This window comes from Alligator sinensis, unplaced genomic scaffold (assembly GCF_000455745.1).
Source record: "Alligator sinensis unplaced genomic scaffold, ASM45574v1 scaffold876_1, whole genome shotgun sequence".
Lineage (NCBI taxonomy): Eukaryota > Metazoa > Chordata > Crocodylia > Alligatoridae > Alligator > Alligator sinensis.
Window position 1 is genome coordinate 3,278,521 of NW_005841938.1, and position 27,165 is coordinate 3,305,685.

Genomic DNA, 27,165 nt, shown 5'->3' on the forward strand with positions numbered 1-27,165 from the left:
AAGAAGACATCTTGAGGCTGCGCTTTAATTGCGGGGCTTGATTCAATGAGAGCCTTTCATTCAGTGTGATGGACTTTAAACCATACCCTTAGGTAACCCAGTATAAATCCAGAGTAACCCCACTGGATTTGCATGAGTGTGGAAGAGATCAGTATCAGATGCAAAATGCCAGCATAGATGTTTCTGGGGCAAATGGAGCAATATGAGCTTCCACGGCTTTGCGATAAAGCGCTTGTTCGTGTTTCAGATTGATTTGGACCCTGACCTCCGCCCGTGTTTGCTAGAACTGAGCGTGTTGGGAGCAGGAGACCACTCCTCTCCTCTCTGCTTGACCGCTTGGCAGGGAGAGCAAGCAGTGTCATTGTCAGAACCAGCGGAGAGGAGCTGAGAATAAAGACATGAATGAGAAAAGGCATGGGGAAGTTAATGCGTGCGCGCGCACACAAAAAATCACATGCATTATTCAGTTCTCATTAAAAAGACTACAACACCTGGCAAGAATCTTTTTGGGCCAAGATAGAAAGCATGTGCAGAAATGCTTCCTTCATGCTGAGTGGCTTTTGTCAGGTTTAAGAACCTCTCACTTATCAGTGCTTGATACCGTTTTCCCAAGTGAAATTATACTTAGAGTTGGGAATAGGAAAAGCAGGGTTCATTTTTACTTTTTTTGGTTGTCCCTCCCAAGTCCCTTTGAACTACCTGCACATCCGTATACCCGACACATTCTCTTGTCTCTGTATCGACACACATGCTTAAAAGCAGCTAATCCCTCACCAGTCCTCTTTCAGAAGTCCCTGGAGCTGAGCCAGCCTTTTAATGATCATCTGTCAGAATTTATTTGTAACCTATGGTGTGGGTCACCTCTCTGCTTGACTTTTTTTTTTTTTGCAGTCCATTGATTTTGTTGGGTGTTTTTTTCCCCAAGCTGTTAGAAAAATGATTTGGGGCTCACAAACTTTTCTCAAGGGTTCAACTATACATGTATTTGTATTGTTTTAAAAGGGGATCAAGCTGTCTAGGCCAGGGGGAAAAACACCTTGATTTTATTTTTCTTATTCTGTGACCTCTTTTCTTTCCTAACAATAATATAGTTTGTGTTTCTTAGATGAGGAACTGAGTTCATGTTTATAAATGACAGTATTTTTTTTTTCCATAGAATAACTGGATGCAAAATAAAACCAAACAGGTCTTTAAACAATAAAAACAGTGCTAAATCGCAGTGATTTCTTTTTCCCCTTCTAAATGCAGTTTGATAAAAATCCTATTTTCAGTCTCTTTTGAGGGCGCATCAGGATTCTACCTTGAACGTCAATATTTGAGCCAGTCCTTCGGTTTTTTGCTTTGAAACCTGGAAGGATCGGTTTTGCAGCTAAATGATGTGTACTGTAAAAAAAAAAAAAAAAAAATATTGGCACGGAGGCACTTCACTTACACGCCACACGAGAACTTTTCAAGTCTCTTTTTCAAATTCTCTCTTGATAAATAAGTCTTTTTAGTGGTTGTGGGCTCCTTTTCCTTACTTCTCTCAAGGGTTTGTGTGGTTGTCGTGATATCAGTAAGAATTAATTTTTCACGGTCTTATTAACATTGGCAAAACTAACACGTCCAGGTGATAACCACATAGGGCAGTTATATTGAAACACTTTTTTTTATTTGGGGTGTTTGGTATGTATCCTCTGAGTTTCATTTAGCCTAAGATCACTGGTGCTGTCCGCATGGGAGTGGAGAAACTGCTTATGCAAAGGGCCAAGTCCTGCTCACTTGACTTCAGACATCCTATTATTTTAAATAGACCTGCTGTCATGAGTAAGCCAAGTCGGATTTGGCCCATCGTGTGTGACACATTCATCCTAAGACACGTATGCCTACATGTGCAGGTTCTGTGTGTGCATGGATATGCACGTGTATGTGCATGTGGGGTTCCAGGTGAGCGGGTGTATGTGTATGTATGGTATGCATGTCTGATCAATGTGAAATGTTTGAAATGATAAAAGTACATATTATGTGTGCACGTACTGGATTTCAACCACTGTGTGAATGACTCCTTTAGATCCTAAAGAGAAATACATATTTTACCACCACTGAAAATAATCCAGCAATTTGCATTCATGTTTGCTGAGGAACTCAGTCCAGCTCAGCAAAGCTAAACTGACCTTGGCTGTGAATTCGGAATTACTGAATTATAACTGATTCATTTTCCTTGGGCGGAGGGGGACCCAAAAAACCACTTTTTCTTAATTAGACTGTATGTCTTGTGGTTGATGGAGAGGGGTCTTTAAATCTATTATCTTTTCTCCGAGCTGTAGTGAAACATGAATGAAATACTGCAACCTGGAAGCGTGCGTGCTTATAGGAAATGCCTTTTTTGTTTGGACTGCGCTGAGGATCCGGGTGCATTTCTTTTTCATAAGTCAACTTTTTGTTTAGTAATACTGCTGTATGCTCTATGCCGTTTCAGCTTACCCGTGCAGTCTTGCCCCCTTCACAGATGCATAGTTGCACTTGGAAACCTGTTCACGTGGCTGTCGGGAGCAGTCCTCTGATTAGTGGGTTTAAATTACAAGCCACTTCAGAGAAAAGTTTCTCCATAGCTATTTTTTTCCCCCCCTTAAGTAATTTGTTAGTACAGGACAAATGTTTTGTTGGTGCACGTCGTTATAGTTGTTCTCTGGCTTTGCAGACCCTGTACTGTTTCTGGCAGTCCTACAGACAAATCCACGTTTAGCTTTGGGGCTGTTTTTTATTAATCTTTTACTGTACCGAGCTGTTGTTAGGATTAAAAATGTTTAATGTTTTGCAGTCACCAGGTGATAAATGGCTGGTGATTTAGCATTTGTTCTCCTGGGTCCATGAGGCTGGTCTAGGATCCTAGCCTGAGAAGTTCCTTATTTGCTGGTGTGTAGATTGTGCCCTGGGGGAGAGCGCGCACATGTGCAACTTAGCTGCGCGTCTCACGGGGATGCTGCTGACCCCACGTACTGAGCAATGACTGACACTGGCCCAATGACATCAGCTCACAGGATTAGGCCCCCAGAAGGGGCTACTCTGGGCTTGGCAGTGCCATAAGAAATATATTCTAATTGGGATCTTTTTCCTCCCTTGTGTCTGGAAAATGCCATAATTTGGTTTAGTGTTAAAATACTAATGCAGGCGGGAGGGAGAGGTGTCATAGGCAATGTGTGATAACTCCTCCTCTTATTTGGCACGTAGAGACCGAGCTGCAATGTCAGAACTGAGTGACTATAGGGAAGTTTCCAGTTCCTGCTCCTAACTTTCTGGTTTTGGTACTAGAAACAGCAGCCACCTAGGAAATGGCCTTTGTCTAGCTCCGTCTAGTTTCTCAATGGCCTGTTGAGAGTGACTTAATAAGTAGGCTAACCCCAGGATGGGTGTGTGTGTGTGTGTGTGTGTGCACGCTTGCGCGCATGTGTTAACAGCCCCTCAATTCTGGCCTGTCTTTCCCCTCCCGCATTTCTTAGCATTACCTCTTCTTTCAGAACAACCTTTCCAATCCAGCTGAGGGTTACAGATTACCAGCAACCAGATACACGCAGGCTCTCGTGCTTGCTTACAAGCAGTTGCTGCGTGCTGTCTAGTCCATAACGTGAGCCCCCTGACTTAGAGGCCGAGGACGCCAGCACCTGGCACCCCCGTGTGTTTTCTGAGCCGTGGGGTTGCAGAAAGGACCAGCTAAGCCACAGCGCAGGGCCACGCTGAGCACTGCTGTTCACATTGACTCTCACGTGCGGCTCTGAATGGCTGTTGCCTGCATGACCATGTGCTTTAGGCACGTGGCAGTGCCCTGTGCAGGCTGCTCAGCACGGCTTTTGCTAGAACGGCAGCAAGCGCACACACTGGGCTGTGTGTTCGTGCCATTACCAGCCTATAGTGAAATCGCCCTGAAATGGAAAAGTTGAGCTGCCTGGGCTGCATGTGCCAGGAAAATGCAGTATGCAGAAGATATTCACAAAACTGCATGCCGGATCAAAAGGAAGATACAGAATACATTTTGGCGAATACAAAAATAGACCGTCACAAGAAAAAATGCTGATGCCCCAGCCTGGTTAATACTAGAAGCAAGAACGCTGGATCTCCTCCTTCCACAGATTTAGCTTGCCTGTCCACTGTTAAACAGTTGTTATTTGTTTAATAAATTGCTGGATCACGGGAGAAAAAACAATCTGCATTAACAGGGGTTACGAAGTTAAACCGTGAGAAGCAACTTTTGTGTGAGATGATTTGGAAACCTCAAAGGGCAAATTCTGCATTCCTTGCGCAGGGTTGGGCTTGCAAGACAAATGGGTTTACTTGAGTAAATGCTTTTCATTGGGAGGTGCACAAAGGGCCAAGCGTGACTCTTCTTGTGTTTAGATATTTGAGGGGAGGGGGTCTGGGAGCAAGCCAAGTGCACCGCAGCCCGTTTGAGTGCTGAATTTGCAGTGTGTTTTCCAGAGTTTTGCTGCCCGTCTGGAGGTGTCTTGCAGAGTGCTTGACTGAGTGATTGTCTAGTTGGGTTATTTGATTTTTAAGAAGCGAGCATACCCTGAAGTCTTATCGCAAAGCAATATGGTGTGGTTGAAAAAGGAGACCTCGTGGGGAGCTATCCGTGAAGAAGACACTGATGGTGTGTGATTAGATGTAGCTCCTCGTAAGCGCATTGTATGGTTGTAATCTATATTTGTTTGGAAGTAGAGGGGCAAGACGGGATAATGACAGCTAGCATCTGTGTCCAATTCATCACGCTACGTCTCACGTGGTCCCGTGGATGTCAGCGGGGCGGCTTTCAGCACACTGCCCAGCTCGAGAAAGGGATTGCACCTTTTACCCCTAATTTGTCCCCGACTAACAAATTATGGAGGAATGATGCAGTCTTTTCTCCTGTTACTCATCTTCCTAGACTTTTTCTTGAGGTGGGGGATTCACCCTGTGTTTCTAGACATACCCAGAACCACTCATGACATGATCAGAAGCTCAACTGGCTACTGGGGCATTGCTAGTGTGGCCCATTCAACACACACATTAAGCACTAAAATGATTTTCTTGGGAAAAGGTCGTGTAAGAACGACGCTGTAGCTGTAATGGTTCAGAAATTATGCGAGAGACAAGAATTTGTTAGGGTGATATCTTTTATTGACCCAACGATGTAGTTGGGATAAAGTTAGACAGGCTTTTAAGCGCAAGACATTCTTCATGAGGTCTGTGACCATTTCACTTTTCTTGGCAGTTAAAAATATAATCTTTTTCTTTTTTTTTTCTTTCCATGCACATTCCAGAAAAGATCAAGTGATTAGAAAAGTAGCATTTCAGCCAACTGATATTCAGACAGCTGTGTTAAGATCTTTTCTTTTTTTTTTTTTTCTATAAAGCTCTCTGGACAGTGGAAGTGTTGGAGGAACATTAAAAAAACCCAGTATTTCATATTCGGTGGCATTTAGTTGCACACATTACCCTTTGGATATGTGTAATTTTGAGAAATTGTTGGTAAGATGCACCATTTCACAGCTAGAATGAATGTCACAGTCTCTGGAGCCGTAACTATAAGCCGGCAAAGTCAATGGGAATTGCCTACATAAAGCAAGGCCGAATCTGTCCTGGGAGAATTGGGACTGACACGAGTTAATACAGGCAGGTGGGGCCTTGTATATTGGTTTTTTCCTCCTGGAGCTCTTCCTTGAACTTACTTGGCACCGGACTTTCACTAAGACTATCGAATGCCAAATTGGTACAAGTTATGCTGTTTTGCCACTTTTCATTTCCTGATAAACTTAAACCTGTCATGCAACTTTCAGCACTATTAAATCACCGCTGCTGTTGGTCTAGAGAGTTGCTCCCGCTGGTCCAAGCTGTATTTGAACTAAAGGTTCCCAGGGCCCAGTTTTACTCGGGTTTATATATACATGCAATCCTTTTTTCATTCTGCTGTATTTTTCCATGGCCTCTGATTTCTTGTCCTAGCTACACCAGAAGTGGTTTTGACCATAGGCAGATAGGTAGCCCGCTTCTGTTTAGATGACCTCTTACGCAGTATTTAAAAGGCTGCTGAAATTGCAGCATTTGCTCATAGACAAACACTATGAATTTAGGGTGGGGGTTTTTTTATTTAGGAGGAAAGAATCCCAGTCTCATTAGGGCATTAGAAAGCCCTGTTGGATCTCAGTACTGTGATGATTGGAACGAGAGTACAGATAATTACTGAAACAAAACTTGCCAGGTGCCTACAAACCAATGCGGAGTAGCGTGCATTTGTCACAAACAGACACCAGAATGAGCCACACTCGGCTGTGACTAAACATCCTCTTAGAAAATGTAGGTATGTAAATGGACAGGGAGAAAGGTATGTTATTTGGCAGAGGTTTGATGATGATGATGGGGAATGGCAAAAAAACACTTATTTTCCACTTAGAGATCTCGGCCTGCTGTAAATTCTTTATTCTGAAACACGGCTGTGGACGGCAGGTCAATGATTAAACAGATCGTTGCAAAACTAGTGGGTACTCCGGCTTTAATACACAAATGGATGAAGATGGCTCTTTGTCCATCGCAAAATTCATTACCCTGTGTAGCAAGAATTGGACCTCGCGCTTTCTAAAGCACTTAGCAGCTCCCTTGCTGATCCAGTACCTGCACACGAAAATGCCTGTATTTCCGGTAACCTAGTAACTCAGTAATCACGACACAGATGAGAGCCCTAAAAACAAATAGCAAATGCTGTCTAAACAGAAGCCCACTAGCAACTGCTTTCAGGGCTTTGTTTTGCACCGAGATTTTTAGCTCGTTTTTGAAAAAAGTGAACGTGATGTGAAATGTGTTTCAAACACAAAGCCTCTGCGTAAGTCACGTGAAGGAGTAAAAACCATTGAAGGACAATGACATTCCTGAAATAACAGCACGCAATCTTCCAACAGCAGAATATGCCACTCTGGTTGTCAAAATATGCAACAGAGACACAGCAGAAGAGGGAACGCATGAAAAATAGAGGCAGGAACTTGCAATAGCTTGATCTTGAAGTCTACAACATGGAGTTTCACAGTTTTGCCCGATAACTTGGCAGGAGCTAATACGTATCTCGAAGAGGTAAATTTGGTTTCTAGCAAGTGCTCACCAGTGAGAAGTGCAATGACCACGTCTGTGTGCTTAGATTTGCACTACTGTGAGCTAAGCACTTTTAATTGGGAGTGGGAAACTATCGGACTCGGGGCAGGGGGAAGCTGTGGTCGTCATCAGACAATGGCATCCTCCCTTTTTCTTCCGGTCGCAAAGTAGCCATTGCTAAAGTCTCAAGGCTGTCATAACTACAGCTGCTCCGTGTAAGGAGAAACTTGGTAATTTGCAGAGGGGTTTTTTAATCGTAAGTCTCACTCTATTTTTTCTTAAAGCCCCAGCTCCTGGAGTCCTGTGATTTATATACGAATGCTGGCTTTCCTTTACAAAATGCAACTGCCTTATCTTGTACAGTCATCGAGAAAAATCTTGAAAAGACTGAACCCACGAGGCTAGAATGTGCCCAACACTTATTATTTTTAAACGTCTCATTTTGCAGCCAACAGTATGACTACTTGGGGCCTGACTCATGGGTTTTCAATGCTTGAATTGGTAAAATTGTGCGTGTTATTGGAGCTCTTACCAAGACCCACCTCCACACCCCATTACTTTCTCACGCTACTTAGGGGAAAGGGGAAAGTGGACAGGCTTTGCACTGGCTTGCTACCTCCTGACTCCCCTTTTGCAGCAAAACCCTCCCAGTTCCCTGGCAGGGGGCACCTCGCTGGGACTGCCCTGCTGTGCCCCGCATCCAGTTTAAATTTGGGGCTGCTTATCTCAAGCGTATCATCTTATCAACAGTTGTGGCAACACGGGCAGGAAAGTGTCCAAGTGACCTTGTGTGTCTGTATTGCCATTCATTCTTGCGGTATGCTTCAGCTGGTCCTCTCCCTTTCGTGTGACATGCTCTAACCTTTCCACTCAAATATCGGCATCTGGACAGGGCATGGGGGGGTTAGGAGCGTGGGTCTTGAGAGGTGGGCTGGAAACTCTTGGGGACTGAAGAGGAAACTAGATTGAGAGGGAGTAGAAACGAAGGGATGATTTGTTTTCCTTTTGGCTTTGCAAAGTTGTGCAATTTAAGAATTGGATTAACCTGATATGACTTTGTTTGGCTGCCAGATTAGATATGTTGAGTTTCTTGGCATTGTGCATTGTACAGTACACTGTGTGCCGTCAATATGGGTGTGTCGGTATAATGCCTTAATGACACAACAGTCTTGCAGCATAATATAACACATCGGTACAGCACCAGGCAGGTTTCTCTCCCCCTCTTGTTAGGGCAGTTAAAAGCTTGTTTTAGCCCCTCTCTACCATATTTCCTACAAGCCATTCCTGTATTTCCATCGTCACTCCAAGTCCAGCTTTTGTAGCTGAGCCCTTGTTTGACATAAAAATCCTGTGGACGTAGCAGCAGCATCATAAAGGGGCACACAAAATCATGTGTCAAAGGGGAGGATTGCTATATGAAGGGTAACGCAGTGGATGACATTCGGACCCATCTGTGTTTCAACATAAACACACCGTTTATGGAACGGGTGCAGTGCTTTTTTGGTTTTCTTTTAACTAAGTGCCTGAAGGGTAACTTTAGAAACCTAAAATCAGGTCCAGATTTAAAGAGACTTGGAGTGCTGGCCTCACTGCACTCTGACAGGGCCATCTGGTGAAGCAAAATTTTCACATTTAAAAATACGTATTTTTTTTCCCCCTGTCAGCTGCACACTGGAATTTATTTTAACTCGGTGCATCCATATGTTTCCCCTGTTAGGGTGGTCCTGTATTCCTGCAGCACCCCTTAAGTCACAGGTATGCATCCAAGTAGGGCCTTTTGCTATAACGTAAGTAGCAAGAGAGCTGCAGCTTTGCAAAGCCCTAGCCCAGGCAAGATTAAATTGCTAGAAGAGGCTCAGTACAGAACTTCCAGCCCTGGAAGAATGGAGCTAAGGTGGCTTCAAGGCATCATTTCCACATTTCATTTCTGGGCTGCACCGGGGATTAGAACAGGCCCCAGCATATAAAACTGCCCCCGGGGGGGCTGCCCAACTCTGACAGCTGGCCAGGTCTCCACGGTGGTATGTGCTATGGCTGCATTCCAACATGCCCATCCTACCTCAAATCATGTTCCCTACCGTGAGGCTTGCAAGTGAGGCCTCCAAAGATTGCTTCTCTTTCAGGAGCACCTCGCGCTCAGAACGAAAGGTAAATGCATTGATTAAAAAATAAATAAAAAAGCAAGGTAAACCTAAATCTTTGTTTTGTTGTCACATTTAAATCTTAGCTGCAAGGCAGGAACAGGCAAGCTACCCTTAAAGATGAGCTCAGCACCCCCATTCTGTTGCAGATTTTCACAAAGCAGCCCCTGAAGTTGGGTGCCCATACTTTGGTTGATGACTTGACACCCTTGGGCACTCCCTGTCCCTGGAGTGACTGGGGAACGTGGGTTTCAAAAAGCAAGAATCCTAAATCTAGAGCACCCAACAACAAGGGTCACTCTTGGGGGGCAGAAGAAAAAGCTGACCTTGATGTTGTACAGGGTCCTTATTGCTTTTTCTCCTAGGTTAGGAAGCTTTGTAAAGACCATGCACGTGCATTCATTTACATTGGCTGTCATGTTGTTGAAACCCTTGCTAACCGCTACCCACCCTGGTTGCTTCAGCCGTTGTACATACTACAGGTCTGAGTTCAGGCACCAAGGCAACCTGCAGCTGGTTTCAGAGATCATAGGCAAAGAGGACACTTCCATGCTTGAGGTATGTTGTGAGGCAAGGGTACCTGCAGCCAACCTGCTTCCTCCTCCTGATTGCAGGCAGGTTGGGCAGAGCCAGACTCATCCAGCAAGAGCAGCTCCCTGGGTGCGGAAGTCCTGAAACCTGGCCTCAGGTTTGAAATCAGTTGTAATATTTTACATTAGGCAATGATTGACTGGAAATGTGACATTCACCACAGCAGAGGGACTTGAACCCAGGACCTCCCCCTTTCCAGGTGGGGAACCAACATCGCTGGGCTGCAGGGCCTACTTGCTTGCTCTGCTTCTGGCCCCAAGTCCTTGCGTTCCTGGCTGTAGCTGCACAGTTTTGGAAGAGACACGGGGGTGATGTTCATTCCTAGTCCAAGGGTGCATCCCTCAAGTGTCTGGTCATCACCAGCAGAGTTGGATAAACTTGACAGTGTTTTAAAAGCAGAGTTCCTTAAGGAGAAAACCTGCTGGTTGGACAGGAATTTAATAACAGATGTTGAACTTTTGGGAACCTTCAGTTCCAGATTTTTTTAAGCTGATTTTTTTTTTTAAAGGACACATTAAAAATGAGCTTCATTACATACAACTATATATACAAATATATCTTCAGCTATATGGACTTTATATGCATGCACGCGCACACACTTAGTCATGAAGTCAGCAGTTTCTATTTAAACCACACTATCAACTTGTTTGAGTAAGGCTTGCTAGATCAGGGCATTTATGCAGTCAGCTGAATTAAAAGGTAAATAAAATGTGAAAACAAGGCAGTAACTTTGAACTCTTCAGGCCCCATCTTGCAACCGTGCAGTAGCGGTTTGAGCTTTTAATGGACAGCTCTGTGTAAAAGCATCTGTTTTTGTATCACATGAATCATGTATGACTAAGCTGGTGCTAGTTCTGCAGTTGCCTGGTCACCTTGATTTGTCTCAAAAAATCAATGATTGCAACACAAAGACCTTTATGGTAAAGTTTACTGAGTTAGAAATAGAGGAGTCCAATGAGCGTGGCTTTTTTTTTTCTTTTCTATTTTTTACAATGCCTGCAAGCAGACAGGCTCACTTAACAAAAGAGGGACTCAGGCAGGTGGGAAGGGATCATCAGTCCAATAAAAGAGAGAAGACCAGAGGTGTCATTGTCCCCCTGTGCCCACCTCTCGCTCTCTCTCCACTTTCAAGGGCTGCAGCACGTGGCTTGATTATCATCTTATTTCTAGAGTGAGTAAGCAGATGGCATTTTCATGCTGGGTCCCAACTACTGGTTCGTCCTTCACCGGTCTTATCTGCAGCAGAGCTTTATTTTTGAGGTCACGTGTTTGGAGGCTTTCTGTTTTGTTTCACCCTGTGACGTGCTCTTGAGCATAGGAAAGTGAAGCAGTCGCATGCACCTCCCTGGTGCCGGCTAGGGCAGCTGCTGCCTCTCCTTGGGGCAGTTACTTGAAAGCGATTCCACGTTGCAGCATCGTTTTATCCCAAGGGTTTTGAAAGCACGGCGCTTTCAGGCAAATTTTGCTGGCCTGATCTGTGAATGGTCCCGCATCTCTCTATCAAGGAGGGGTGGCGCTATAAGGCCATCAGAATCGCCATCAGATCTGGTCTTTAAAAAGTTTCCTAACCTAGGAAAAAAAGCGGCAAGGGCCCCGTACAATATGAAGGTCAGCTTTTTCGGATGGCTGTCTGCATAAGGCCTTAGAGAATATGGCCCACCTGCCAATACTCACTTTTATTATTCTTATACTGGGCGATCAGGCCAAGCTCCAGTTGACTTAGGGTGCTGAGGACAGCCTTCATCTTCCAGGTGGGCACTCAGCAACTTCCAGGATTGAGCCCACAGTCGGTCCACGCCTAGAAGGTGCTTGAGCATCCTAAACCATTGATGCTTTCTGCTGCTTTTCAAAGAACGGGTCTTGCATGATCGTATGAAGAGCCAAATCCTAGGATATGCTGCTCTTCTGTAACCGATGGGTGGTGGTGCTTAGCCCCTTGTAGAAGGTGTTCAGCACTTGGCAGGATCGAAGCCTCATTCATTTCGAGCAACGTCCGTGCTAATGTTCAAGCCAGCCCCTCAACAACTGCAAAAGCGCCTCTCCTTTCTCTGCAGCTCTGCAGGACGTAGCCTCTGGCTCGTTCCTCCCCGCCTTCTCACGTTTTTCCAGAGCTGCTGGTGTGTACAGGCTGAAGATCACATTTACCCAGCACAGGGAAATCAGCTTGGCCTGACTGACTCCTCCGTCACGTGGCTGCAAATGTGTTCCCTCTGTTCTGCCAGACTGTGGCTAGCTGAGCAAAATACAGCGAAGCACTGGGCTTTGGGCCAAACTTTTATTTCTGCTTGGAGCACACAGTCACATATTTGCTGTTTGGCAGGACATCCATACCGGGGTATATTTGGATAGTAACCTGGCATTGTTTTGCTGCTTTTTTTTTAATGTATGCAGGTAATATAGCAACCCCACTAACGTTTGGCTTGTCTCCTCGAGAATTCCCTGCATTCGCGCTGCATGCACTCGCCCCAAACCTATAAACATGGCAGGGAAGAAATTAAAGTTCGGACTATTAAATCTCCCGCGTGGAAACAACTCCTGGACAGCCCCGCTCCTCGCCCCCAACGTACCGATAACACAGCTATGTTGTTGCTCTTTCTGAGATCAAAAGCTTCTCCAGGATTGATTGAGGTCCAATTATGGAAGGAAATAGCATTGTTGGAACTCTGAAAATAGCAAGAATTGTTAAAGTAATAACGTCTGTCCTTGTCTGTCTCCATAATCTTTAAAACTTTTTTTTTTTTTTAAGTGTACTGTGAGTTTTGCTTTGTTTTTGGTTTTATCCAGCCTGAAGTAGAAACCACAGATTCTCAGTGCAAATACTAGTAAAAGTCTTGTGGGGGGCGGGGGGGTGATAGTGGTGTGCAGTTAGAAGAGCAAGGATCCATCTCCGGCATTGGGATTTAAGCGCTCTCCTCCACCCCTTGCTCGCCTTCCTCAGAAGCTGTTTGCATGCAGTCTGACTCATGCACAAAAATAAAGCTGGATTTGATTTTAACAGTCTAGGAGGCTTTGGGTGCCTGGGGATAACGGCTTTTATGATGCAAACACATTTATTTCTCTGAAAAAAAAATGCATTTTTTTCAGAATTGAATGTCTTTTAGAAATCTGACATTGTTGGATGCCTCAACATGTCCGATGGTACCACTATACAAAAATACTATGCAGCGTTCAAAATCACTGAAGAAGGGCTTAACCTTGTTCCAAGTTGTAGTAGTTCAGGCTGTAGTTGCAGAATATGCATTGTTTTATAAAGGGCTATGTCTCCTTAAATATACTTTTACTCTTTTTTTTTAATACATAGAATTTATGTGGAAAACTTTTATTCGTTTTACTGGACCTGTAAGTTGTGTCTGAACAAATAGCTTTTGGCTATATTTGAAACACCCATTCCCACAACGGCCATCTGGCTTTCCTTCCGAAATCTGGAAATGGTTCCTTAACACATGTACTAGGCACCTTCATTAGTTTCTCGGGTGGACTGCAATGGCCAAAAGAGCGTTGGCCCAGACCCCCAGCCAGTATAAAGTGGAAAAATTTTCATTGAAGTTGTTGAAGCCACAGTGATTTAGGATTTGTCTCTAAAGTGAAAGGGAGCTATGGGAGCTCATCTGTCTATAGGCATCTTTGGGAAATGCACTTTCAAATAATTAGATGTAGGTTCAAATACTGTGTCGAGGTTTGTTGCTAGCAAATGCCCAAGACGTACAGTACCTGCATACCTCCTCCTCTTGATTTATAGTTTATTTGGTTGGATGAGCATGCCTAGCAATTTGACTGTCATTTAGAGGCAATTGAGGTGCGAGTATACATAAAAGATCAGCAGCTCCTAGGCCAGGGGCGGGCAATTATTTTGGGCAGAGGGCTGCCTACTGAGTTTTGGCAAGCCATCGAGGGCCGCATGACAGGCAGCTCAGGAGCAGTTAAATATTTATTTTCTAAATTTTTGAGGGGTCCCGTGGACCGGATAGAATGGCCTGGCGGGCTGCATCCGGCCCCTGGGCCGCATTTTGCCCACCCCTGTCCTAGGCTGATTCAAGGCCTATAGAAATCCATGGAAAGCCTAACTGGACTTCAGAAGGCTTTGGACCAGGCCCCGATACAAAGGCTGGGCTAGATGAACCCATCTGTCCTCTTCTGCTGTGAAACCGGGCGGGGAAATCCAACGAGTTAAATTCTAAAGCTTATTCCCTCTCCATTAAGGCCAATATGTGTTGATACGGATGAATTACTAGTTCAGTTAAGCCCAATTTAAAAGGGGTTGGGGGAAGGGAACTATGCTAGGGATCCTTGGAATTGCCTTCCCTGAGCTAGGATGCAGATAGGCCCACGATTCTCCTTTTGGGTGTTTTGTCCCAACAAAACTGTTCCTAGGTCCACTATTCATGCCCTGTGGCCTGACCCGTATCTTGGCTAAGCTCCCCTTCCCCCCGATCTCTTCGCAGTCTCTTCCTTGGCCATGTCAGCGATGGATCCACATGTATTACATGATTCACTTGAGTGGTCACGACAGAATAGGAAGGCAGGATTGGGTGCCATCCATTTCCTTTTCGAGTCTTGCATGCCTGTGCTCGGGCTGGCTGGCTTGGGCGCGTGACCTAGTTCACTCTGCGGAGCGGGAGGTGGCTTGGAGGGCTCTAATCACCTTTGATCTGATTATACTGGCTTGAACCACTTGTATTAAAATTGTGTTCCTTCATGTGGATTTTTATTTTATTTTTTTTAAACATAGCTGACTTAAGAAACTAAACAGCAGATTCCAGCATGATGTCACCTGCCTCACTTAAGGGCCTGGTCCAGAGCCTTCTAAGGTAAAAGGAAAGATTGTCAATGACTAAAAAGGGCTTTGGATCATGCTTCAGAGCATCAGTTCTAGCATCTGAGAACCAGCCAGCTCTCTCTTCTTGGGAGTGCCGGTAGTGCCAAACACGCACGCAAAGCACCGTAAACCAGGGCCCCACGCCTGCTCTGGGAAGCAGTGAGCCCGGCCTGTCTTCAGCTCTGAAAGAAAGCAAAGCCATCGAGAGGACTCAATCCATAGAAATCCCTGCACCCATTTTAACGCCCCCCGCCCCCCTGCATGCAAGCTTTGTTTTTGGCTCATGTTAAATTTGAATGCACCGACTAAGGTCTGAGTCGCATATGCACCAAGAGTAGGATTTAATCTTCACGTATGTTTGCATAGCAAACCACCAGCAGAAAATTGGGCCCTTCGTGTCCATGTGGACTGCTGAAAATTGATTAATGTAAAATGGTTAATTACTTTAGGAAATCATGACATTATACATTAAGGGTGTGCAAAACAGGCCATATTTCATTCAGATTTGGATTCAGCCCAAATCGGGGACAGCGATTCAGTTCGTTGATTCAGATCACTGTCCCTGATTCGATTCGGCCAAATCTAAATCTGAAGATTCGATGCTGATTCAGAGAAGCAATGATTCTGTCGAAGACACAGCTTTAAATGTTTTTTCTTTATACCTTGAGATACCAGCATGGCTACTGAACACTGTGATGCTGGGGTGCATGGAGCATCCCGCAGGAGCATGGGGGTGTGGGGGTCCCCTGCGTGCTTAGGAGCGAACCTGGAAGCAGACCAGAAATACTTCCGGACCACTTCTGGGTCCACCGTGGAGCGCATGGGCGGCCCCCCAGCTCAGTGATCGGCCGTGGGGGGGATCCCAAGTGCCCCCCCAGACCCAGTCCAGTCGCCGGGAGTGGGGTGGGGGGGCAGCGTGCTCCCCAGCAGACCCAGAATGAACTGGAAGTGCTTCTGGTCCACTTCTGGGTCTGCTGCTGAGCACACTGGGACCCCCCACGCTCCTGTGGGACGCTCCATGCACCCCAGCATTGCAGCATTCATGAGCTGCCTGCCACCTAGAGGTATGTAGAAAAAACATTTAAAGCTGTGTCTATGTCCGAATCGCCAAATATTTTCTATTCAATTCGGAGAGATTAAAGGGTCTCCTGATTCAGTTCATATTCGGAGATTCGGCCACTGAATAGGGCCAAATAGAATCAGGGTCCAAAGTTTTGCACCGCCGTATTATACATAGCGCTGTACTGAGCATGAGACCATTTATTACAAGTTGAAGCAGAGATTTTGGAAATGGCTGGGCAAAGCTAATGAAAGCTCTTGAATTCTCACTTTTCATAAGACTCAGTTTTAGAACAGAGGAAATTTAATTTCACTGTTTTAGTTATCTGATGAGAAGAGTTTATTAATGAAACATTGAGAGGTTCTTTACTATTGTATCTGTATGCTGCCAGTCAGTGGTGTAAGAGAAATTATATCTATCTGAGTCTCACATGAGCCAGATTTCTGTAATGACCCCAACACACCAGGTACATTTGCACGCTCACTCGTTTTAATTTATTTTCTCTGTACTATTTTTTCCTCGTGGTCCTTGATTATTTTGTGTGGGGAGAGAAGAGGGAGATGGATGGTTTGTTAGATTAAATAAAGAGGATGTTTGGCATATAAGCCAAAATAAGGTACGTTTTTGGTATATCGGGCACCTTTTAAAGGTTATAAGAAAAAATGAATAAAATGAAGTAGCTAGAGACGAATCTGATAATCAGTATTTGTACTTTAGAGCCACCTATCTCAAAAGTGTTTTACAAATTTTGATTAAATCGGCTGCACGGTACCCCAGTCATCCAGGGAAATTCTCTTACACCCACGACATAGAGAGGCGATCTGACACACAGCAAGATCAAATGACAAGGTCAGACCCAGAGTTAAAATTAGCTCACAAGCGGTGAACTTTCAAACATTGAATACTAAACTACATACCCCTTTGTAGTCACCCCGGTTGAGTTGTCCTGTTTCCTTGGGCTGTATACTTTTTTAAGTACATTTAATGCAGTCTTTGTCACTCTGGTTAATTTTCAGTGCAGCAAAAAATATTTAATCTTTTTTGGTGACTTTAGGCCGTCTTGCCGTTTTTTGGACCCTGTGTTGCACATCTGTTACACTTATTCTGTCCACAAGTCCATGTTGTTTCTTTGCTTATAGACTTTGCTTTCTTTATTTTTGGTGAAAATTGTAATAGACCTGAAACAGGAATGTTGGGATTTTCAAAGAAGCCTGAAGTAGTTAAGTACTTAATCCTTATTGCATTTTAATAAGTTCTAGCACCTGATTGATTGTAAGTGTTTTTGAGTATCTTAGCCTTTATCAATAATCTCAGAAACACCTGTCCATGGTCATTTAAAGCATTTTCCATTCAACAGCTCCAGCGATTCTCAAAGGTGTCCTCGGCAGATCTCCTAAAGCTCCTGAAACACATCAGACAGGTTCCTGTTAAGCAATTAGCCAGTTGTGCAGAAAGAAGAAAGGTGTTTCCTTTGCAGATTAATTTTTCCTTTGCACAACTTAACTCATTCCTTCCCAAGTTTTGGGAACTATATACATTTGCCAACATCGGCTGTTCAGTAGCGGGGCCTGAAGGGGATAAGAAGGGAGCTGAGCTAACACATACTGACTCACAAAGAAACTCTTCATCTGAGTCGAGGCTAGTCCCTGGTGTAAGGGCATGAAGAGTCAACTTGCTTGTGAGTTTCTCTCGTATTTCTCAGCCATTTTATTGCCATTTAAAAATAAGTTTCCAAAAATCAAATGCTGTTGCCAATGCAGGTAGATGGAGGAGTCCAGTATGTGGTGACTTAAACTCATTGCAATGTACTGTAAGGTAACACTAAATATTTCCATTTAAATGAAGCTCACTTTTTACCAAGTTCCATAAGATCGAATACACATGCATATACGGGCAACCCCCGCTTAATGCTTTTTCACTTTGCACTGTTTCACTATACTGCTCATTTGACACTGATACCCAATTCCACATAGCGCTCAGCGAGTTTCATTATAACGCTCGCGGTCGCCATCTTGGGTCATTAAAAATGCTTGCGGTCGCTATCTTGGGTCATCAAAAACTTTCGGTTCCGCTTAATGCTCGGTTTTTCAGGAACCAATTGAGAGCGCCAAGCAGCGGTTGCCTGTATACCAGATTTCTTTGACATCCGCCTGCTTTTTAAGACGGAATATGTGCACAATTTTTTATGGCGATCAATTCCAGATGTGTGTATGAAACTCAGAGAGGTTCACCAAAGAGGCACTTTTGTAGGCTTCTGGATCGTAACTTATTGCACAAATCCTTTGGTCGTGGCTACTGGAAGTTGTGCAGTAGGGGAGCAGCTTGAGTTCTCATGTGCTGAGTGAGAAGAAGAGCTAGACATAATGCCAGTAGAAGATGAGAGGATTCACTGACTTCCTAGACTGGATAAATAAAGAGGAATAGTTGGGTGAACATTCATTGTTCTTCCTATCAGCCCACCCAAAAAATAACTGACAGCTATCGTACAACCCAAGTCTGTCTCCTATGACAGTAGGGTTGAAGCTTGCAGAGAACTAGAACATCCAATCCCCACTAAGTGTCTTGATGCCCTACGTGACTAAGAGTCCCCATCTATGAAGAGTTCAGCTTCTTTCCTCCAGTGAAATCCCCTGAGGCAGACCCCGGCACCTTCCTGGAGCACTGCTGACTTCAACATACACGTGAGGTATAACCTGGCATCAGGGCTGCTTGTTTTGGAAAGTGACTGGAAACACTTCAGAAGAGTAGATATAAATACTCGGCTTCAGCGCAGAGATGGCAGACCTTGAACTGGCAGTCAACCTGCACTTTGTCTGCAGCTGATTTGACTGTGAGATCACCTTTGGCGGCTGACAGGCCCTTCCCCAGTTTTCTTGAGTAGCTTGAAGTGAGTTCCTGATTATTTGCTATCAGTTTAGATCACTATTTTTCTATTCTTTTGGTACAGAAAAGTCTACAATACAGAAACTGGAGTACAGCATAATCAGTACTGTCCACCCCACCTTCTGTGTTCCCTTTTAGCTGCACGCATGCATTGCCGCACACAATAACAAATCATGCCGCGCAACAACGGGGGACTTGCGCGCACCTATCTGCTGGCCACAGCGCAGGGGAAACCAATTACAGGCGGACTGAAATGGTGCACGCCAAAAGGGGGAGGCGGGACCAATTTGGAAATGGCATGCTCATGGGCCGCTACACCTTAGAGCAGCACCTTAGACCGCTACACCTTAGAGCGAGCCGACAAAATACGGCCCACCAGGCCATTCTATTTGGCCCGCAGGGCCCCTAAAAAATTTAGAAAATTTATATTTTATCTGCCCCTGGCTGCCTGTCATACAGTCCTCGATGGGTTGCCAAAACTCAATAAGTGGCCCTCCACCCAAAATAATTGCCCGCCCCTGCCTTAGAGGGAACATTGCCCCCTTCCCCCGCTACACACTGAGCGCTATGGTGATGTGTGTTAAAACTACATTCTTATAGTGGTTTTTATTTGGAGAAACGAGTGTGTTGCAAACAACATTAATTGAGCTTCACGTGTTCAGCCACAGTAAAATATATTTTGTTTTGTTAGATTTGTCGCACATTATATGTGAGTATCACTGGACAAATTGTAACAAGCCAGGTATTAAACCTGTTTATCTCTGCATAAAAAATGGCAGATCAGCCACAAAGTTGCTTCATAGATTTCTAAGGTCGGAAGGGACCTGGTAGATCATCGAGTTGACCCCCTGCCCCAGGCAGGAAACAGTGCTGGGGTCAAGTAACCCCAGCCAGGTGCACGTCCAATTTCTTCTTGAACACCTCCAAGGTAGGGGAAAGCACCACCTCCCTTGGAAGCCCATTCCAGATTTTGCTTGTTGAAAAGTGGGATACTTCCATGCTTGTTGATTGTGGGATACTTCCATGCTTTGTGGCATAGAAGTATCCCACAATCATTTTAACACGCGGGCAGTTGGCGTGTTACCACTTGTTGGGTGTTACTCGCCTACGACATGCGACAAATACAGCCTCTGCCGGAGGCTCGAGGTGTCAGACCCGGACACAAACAGCAAAACTGAGGCACAGAGAGGTCAATGGACCTGCTCAGGTTCACACAGCAATTAAGCAGGGAAGCCAAAAACTAGTCCTCATTCCTAGCTGCTAAAACAAGCGCTCTCTAAAGCAGGTAGAAAGCTTCAGAGAACCTCTCGCTTGGGTAGACATTTCCTTCCGACACGAGTTCGGCTGCTGAAAGAGGTGCATCAGACAAAATGTCCTGCGTATCGGAGATGTGGAGCGCTGTCTAGGTGTGAATAATGTGGAATTAGGTACACACACAGATCCGGGCATGAGGAAGCATACATTTCTTCACCCATGAATGGGTTAGTTATTTCTGTTAAGATGCACCGGGACATTGGGTTGTGTTCTTTAGAGGGAACAAATACCTGGTGGTGCTGAGCACTGCCTGTCTTAGGAGACTGACTCCTAATGTATCCTTATGCCCCTGGAGCTCTGTACGCCTCTTCAGTGCTGTTTTCATTGTTCCTTATGCATTCGTAAAATGAGACAGGAAAGATGTGGCATAAGCTTAGCCATTAAAAGATGAGAATATCCTCTTACATTAGGCAGCTCTGTTACTTCCACATTTTATGTCCAAAGCACAGAGGGCATGAAGATAAAAGAAGAGCATCTACATATCTGAGTTTTTGAAATAATAATTTAAAAAATTGTCTCTGTGTCAGAGAAAGCAGAAGTGATGCGTTGTGACAGTTGCTGTGGCAACACTACCTACTTCATGAAAATGGGAGTTAACAGGAGTGAAAAAGGTAAAACCCACATCAGCGGCAGCTCTCCAAGCCCTCAGATGTTCCTCCTTTTGTTGGTTTGCGCATGCCTTTTTCTCGGGGCCAAATATTGCCGACTTCATTCATGTAAGGTCTGCAAGATTTGATCCTGTCTGCCTAGATGATAGCATGGTGCCATGCAGGAGCACAGTCCTGCAGGATGCCTGACTGTAGTAGCCAAGTGCACAAGAGGAAAAAGTCTTAATGACTGCAGTCACCCTTGAAAAACCTACCGGTTCCCCAAGACTGCTAAACAGCATTATCTGTATTTGCACCTTTAGATATTTCTTATGGAAAATATGAAAAGGGCAACAGCAGATAGGGCCCAATCTAATGTTTTTGGGCTTGGGGAGAGGGCCCGATCTGATTTCTTTGGGCTCGGGGAGATACGTTCAGAAGTTTAAGGGTGACATTTGATAAACCAATCTAAGAAAAATACATTGTCACTTTTCACCTGTATAGATAACCCCCAGCCAATGCCACTGTATTGTAATAATCAACCATCCATCCAGGAAGCTGGGAGATGATAATGCTTTTTTTAATCGGAGTCACATTTACCCTGCTGTTTAGGATGTTGGAAAATTAAAGAAGTTTAGCAGACCACACAAAAGAGCTTCAGTCATTTCCAACATGGATGGTAGATGTAGAGTTGTACTGTACACGATATAAGTATATCTGCTAGGACCAGGTTTCAGTAGTGAACCTACATTGGGATTGGGGACTGATTTTGAACTTTCCACCTTGGGTGGTATGGAGAAAAGTGACATGCGAAAAATACACTTCCTAGTGGCCAGCAAGTGGCTTATGTGGTGCCTTGCTGATAATTCTCAGTGAACAAACTTGCGTGTGAATGGATGAAGATGTTTGCTAATTGTGCTGGCCTAATAATCATTCATCATCGTGTTTAATTTGTGAACCTCTAGTGTGGCAGCTAGGCGGGGATGAGTTGTCCTTGGCAATGCATGTTCAGTCGCTACTACTGTGAATTGTTTTTAAAACAGAGCAGCCTTGAGTTCCTCACATCCACTAACACGCTTCCTCAAGGCATTATGGGAAATGATCACTAGTAGATGGAAGGGGAATTGCATCGTGAATAGACTCCTCTATCTCAGAGTGTTTTGATCTAGGTTTTGACTCTCAGGCCACGTCTAGGTGAGCGTGGTCATTTGTTTCCCCAGGGATAAGAATCAGTGGCACACCTTGTCCCCAGGGAATGCCCGTGCTGCGTGTGCTCTGGCGCGTGGCAGGCAAGGTTCTGGCTCTGGTTTTGGGTGGCACGTGCTGCCGTCATGTGCACCACCCTGCTTTTTTAAGGCACGGGGTCTTTTTGACCCCTGGATCTCCTGGGGTCAACACCCCCCCCCCCCCCCCATGCTTCAAGGTAGCAGCACGAGGAACGGCTGCATGTGGTGCGTGTGGTGCCACATAGTGCACGTCCATGCTCACCTGGACGTGGCCTCGGTGTTCAAAATGTGCATGTGGGGTGAAACTATGTTAGATCCAACATATCTACTAATAGGTGAGCTCTCAGGGTTTGAGTCATAAACAGAGGGTTTCGGAGGGATTGCTTTCCATGGCATTAGGTGTGAAGTGGATCCTGCACCTTTCTTCTGTTCTGCAAGGAGATCATTGCATATGAAAGACTGAGAATGAGACTGAACTGCTGGCCGAGGGGATGGCACGGGACACGTACCTCTGTTGCAAGTGCCTTTGCAAGAACGGTAGTTCAGCACTTCTCCATTCTCTTTGAAATCTCACTCCTCGGGCTTTTGAGAACAGCTAGCGAGAGAGATGAAAAGATTGGGTTTGGGTCCCATAGCTAGGTAATAGATACGCAAGGCAGAAGTAGCATATCTCTTGCAAAGGCACCATGTGCTCCGGAGCGTGTTTGGCTCAGAGCAGACATACTACCCCGCGCATTCACTAGCCAAAGTTGCATGCACGCGTGAGCTGAGTAAATGGAAGAAAAAACAGGAGAGCATGAGCAAAGCCAGGATCTTCCAGGACCCTAGGCTAATCACACGCTGGCACTCACATCACTGCAGCATGAGGACTTGCACTATCTTTGATTTTAATTTAATATTCTGTGTTAAGGCACGCATATGAGCACCAGATGAGAGTATTACGTGAGGGAAAGGGATCAGGTAAATCTGTTGTTTATGGGTTATGTTTAGTCAAGGTGGAGAGGGAGCTTCCAGTGGAAGGGAAGGTGGACTAGGATTATTTTTTTCAAAGTTTTTTAGGTCTCTACATGAGCCTGCAAATGCTGCCCCAGGCTTTTCCCCTTAGGAAAGGAAGGGACATTTGAAGATAGGTTAGTGAATTGATGGTAGCAACTAAAGCTACTCAAGGAACCATTGCACAGTGTCCCAATGTTCAGTACAGCCAAGTCAAATATAAACCAAAGTGGAGTATGTGCATGCAAATTCATTCATAGCCCCCCTCCCCATTCCTCTGTTCTTCACTGGCCCCTCTACCCCATGCTATCACCCACTACATACTGTATGTGCCCCGCTAACCTGGGAGCTGAGCTGGCCTACCTTTGAAGAAAAGCTCACCAGAACGGTTTTGACGCAGTCAAAAGTTATTTTTCTTGTCACTCTATTTTTGGAAACTGCTGAAGTATCTTAGCTGAAAATCTAAAAAACCAAAAAACACCCACACATCTAATACACATCCATGTGGACATCTATATGTAGCCTGCAGCAACCGCCTAGCAGGCGAAATATTAAAAGCAATGGTACAAGTTTGGCAAAGGTACAAGCAGTTGAAGGCAGCGTGATCTTAATAACCTTAATAATCAGACCAACCTATAATTTCATACAGGCACCACACTGGAAAGCACACGGTACCCAGGTCTGAAATGACTTTTTTTGAATCACTAATACGTAAGATCGGCAAACAACACTCTTGCCTCTCAAAGTTTTGTGTTTCTAGTCGCTCAGCCGACTGTTGTCACACCCTAGGCACAATTCACCTGCCACTTTCTTCAGACCTTGGTACTGGTTAGGCACAAGGACCAGCAAGACCAGCCGTTTTCTACAGGGCAGGAATGGCCATACTGGGGCAGAGAAATGGTCAAAATGGTCCTGCGTCCAGCACTGAATTCTTCAGAAGCAAATTTAACACTTCTTAAATAATTGCAATAACATGCTCAAGGGGTGACGTTTCTTTGAAACCTCTAGTTGCCCGGGGTTGGGTTTTTCCTGCAGCCTGAGGACTGGTATCTTCTGCACCGTGCATTGCCACTCAATTTAGTGTACGGGTAAAGTACGTTCTTATTATCTATGTAAATGTTTAGATTTCAAGACCGCACTAAAACATTAATAGTATGAGTGCTAAGTGAAAAGATAAAATGTGGTTTATATTAATGGCACCTGGCAGTTATCACGCAACAAAGCTATTGCGATACTGCCCTAAAATAAATTGCCAGGCTTCCTAGCGCTCCTTTCATTTAGCCCCTCTCCCTTCCATTTTTCTTGTCCTGATTACTGCATGGGATGAGAGCGGTAATAATAGATTAGCGTTTAAGCGGGGACAGGCTGTGATTTGGTGGAAGAAAACTACCCTGAAGAGCTGGACACCTGCCAAAGGGAAAGAAGACTCAGAAAACATATTTACGCTGCAGTCGTGATTCTCAAGGGCAGCTCTGCTAGAAGAGGATGTGTGTCTGTGTAACGGACACAGCAGAACCGACAAACTCGAAGCGCATTTTAGTTGGCAGAAGGAAGTCTGGTAACTGAAAAGGGCCTAATTTATTTCTTTTTGAGCTTCTAACAATCCTAGTGAATCCGCTGTGTGCAGACAGGGAGGGGAAGCTAGAACAAAATAGAAACGATTGCAATATATTCTTGTTTTTATCCCCCATTTTCATCTGCATGTTTTGAACTGCAAGGGGGTGGGAAGAGAGGGTTTCCAGCACTGGAGTAGCTTTGGGAGAAGTAGAAACTGGACTTTTTTTTTTTTAATGTTGTGACCACTAGTAGGCTGTGATCCTGAACTCGCTCTCTGGGCTGTCTTGCACTACACCTAAAAAGCTGTCAGCAAATAAACCCATGACAAGAGTTTATTCTGTGGTGTTAGCGTGCCGTGTGCTGTAGCACTTGCAACTGGAGACAAATGTTCAAGTCTCCTCCTACTGAGTTATCCTGTGCCCTTGGGCATGTTCTTCAGTTATTTAGGTATACAAAAATATGTCCATGCCTGCCAGTTGGGCTGCTTAATTAGCCACGGCAGCAAGTAAAAATTATTACATCTAAGCAGCTGTTTGATGACCGAGGTCAGCGGTTCTTAACCATCTGGCCCCACCAGTGGGCTGCAGATGGGCTGTAAGGGTGGATGAAGAAGGGGGGCGGGGAGGTCAGTCAACCCTCCTCTGAATATTTCTGGCACCAGACTAGATCATGCTTGTAATCCCTAATTTACAGGAATCAGTATAGCCTCTGTGGGCAGTTTTGACAGATGGGACTAATTAATTAGCCTGGTAAAAGCACAGTGCAGATGCATCTATTCTGCTTCTGTTCCAGAGCTAGCAGGATGCGCCGAGCTAGTACAGGTGCAGGGGACAGGGCCTGTGGGGCGATGTAGGAGAGGTATAGAGACTGTGGAGCTATGGGGGCGAGAGGAAAGATGAACGGTGGGTTTGCAGGGAGGTGGGTTGTGGGACAGGAGGTGTGGGGAAGGAGTGGGGAAATGCGTAAGTGGTCCGAGGATGGGCTGCGGGCCTAGGTAGAAGATGGGAGAAGAGCTGCAGGATCTAAAATTCGGAGAACCACTCACCGAGGGGACACAAGTTGAAAGCTTTGATCCTTTCCGCAGTGAACATGTACAGATAAATTGCCACTAGGCTTCCCCACTGCCAGCCACAGCAGCAGTGTCTCTATGGGTCATGAATGCTAAGTTATCCTCACTATTACACCTTGTCTACCAGTCTGAAAAAGTTTCCACCATTGCTAATGCGTCTTGCCATCGCACTAAGGGTGTTTGCGAAGACAAGGTGCCAGTGGGGTCCATGGCTATTAGGGTTGCACAGATGTGTTGTGAGTAGGTTTACGTGGCCTGATTGCTAAGGTGGGAGCCCATTTATGTGGCCTGATTGCCAAGGTGGGAGCCCATTTATGTGGCCTGATTGCCAAGGTGGGAGCCCATTTATGTGGCCTGATTGCCAAGGTGGGAGCCCATTAATGTGGCCTGATTGCCAAGGTGGGAGCCTGCTTATGTGGCCTGATTGCCAAGCTGATTGCAAAGCCCATGGAAGCCTGCAAACACTAACACGGTCATCGCTGAGCCCCAGCAGTGCTGCCCCAGTGGGAAAGCTTTCAGACAACCAGCTAACGGGGTGTGACTCCTGCAAGCTGGACCTGAGACGCATCACTGGGGCAGCCCGAGAAGAAGTTTCTACAATTCCCTATAACTCTTACTTCCAACTTGCTTCTTTCTTCAGTGTCAAAGTCTTTCCCAAAAGAGCTCAGCACTCAACATCCCTCAGTGCAGTGGTCACATTTTTCCAAGAAACTGGGCGCTTACCACCTCCCGTTGAGAACAGAGGGTACTAAGTACTTCCAGACATCCGACCCTTCATTACAGACCCCTATTGAGAAGCTTTACACTGTTCTGAAAATTTGGCTGTATTTATCGGGGCTGAGACCTTTAAAAACAAAACAAAAAAACTCCGGCTCCTTCTGCTCAGCGCTGAGATGTCTCGTGTCCGCCTGACCTTGGCAGCTGGTACCATGGGCTTCCTTCTTGGCTGACCGCTCGCACACCACAGCCTCTGTGGTCTGTTGACCATCTCTTTGCTGGATGTTGTGACAGCTGCAGTGCTCGCTGATGCGAGGATTAGTCCGCTGGGAGGCACGTGACCTTTGGAACAGTGTTCTCATTTGACCTACCCCTGATCGGGAGGCATTTTAGAGCATAAAAATAACACCCTGCGCCAATCAATGCTGCAGAAGGGTGCACATCCCAAGTGCCATGCAAACAGGGGAACGGAGGGTGTCGGGCAGTGTAACGTGAGCCCACGTACTGTACGCTTGCAGAATAAGATCTGCACTAACTCTGCTGCAGCCCACACGAACGTGTTGAGTTACAAGCTCCAGCACCACGTAGATGCAGTGGCCACTGGCCAGTAAGCTAACAAAGACAGGTTCCTGGCTAGTTTTACTGGCAATACTTGATAGAATAAGAGAAAGACACAGTGCCAGGAGTTGCCTAATGTAAAACACTGGACAAATAACTGATTTTCCTTCCTCTCATGCTGGTTTTCTTAGTTCTTCTTAACACTACTGTCCTCAGTGGCATTACTACTAATTTCTTTTGGTGTAACCAAGCTGAGAATTGGGCCATTAGAGCAATGAACCTTTCCAAAACCAGTACTTTTGGACGTCTACATGATTCATATACATGTAATAGTATTCTTCCTTTTTTTTTTTTTTAACTTTGAAGTACTGACCAGCTTTGGACATTGAATGAATTTTGCATTGGCATTGCTTCACCGGTGTGCACATTATAGGCTTGGAGCCCTTGTCACTAAAACTTATGAGTCGGTAGACGTGGAAGACGTGTTTGTGAGGAGTGCGTGGAAGACTCTTTAGACTTGCTCTGAAATTTGGTTTTTCTCCTTATGGAAGTGTTCCAGTT

At 45.2% G+C, this 27,165-nt stretch overlaps 1 protein-coding gene across 2 annotated transcripts in view; it reads left to right on the forward strand.

Moving 5' to 3' along the window:
- HLF (HLF, PAR bZIP transcription factor) overlaps positions 1–27,165 on the forward strand; it is a 38,569-nt gene that overhangs the window by 2,508 nt on the left and 8,896 nt on the right. The window lies entirely within an intron of this gene.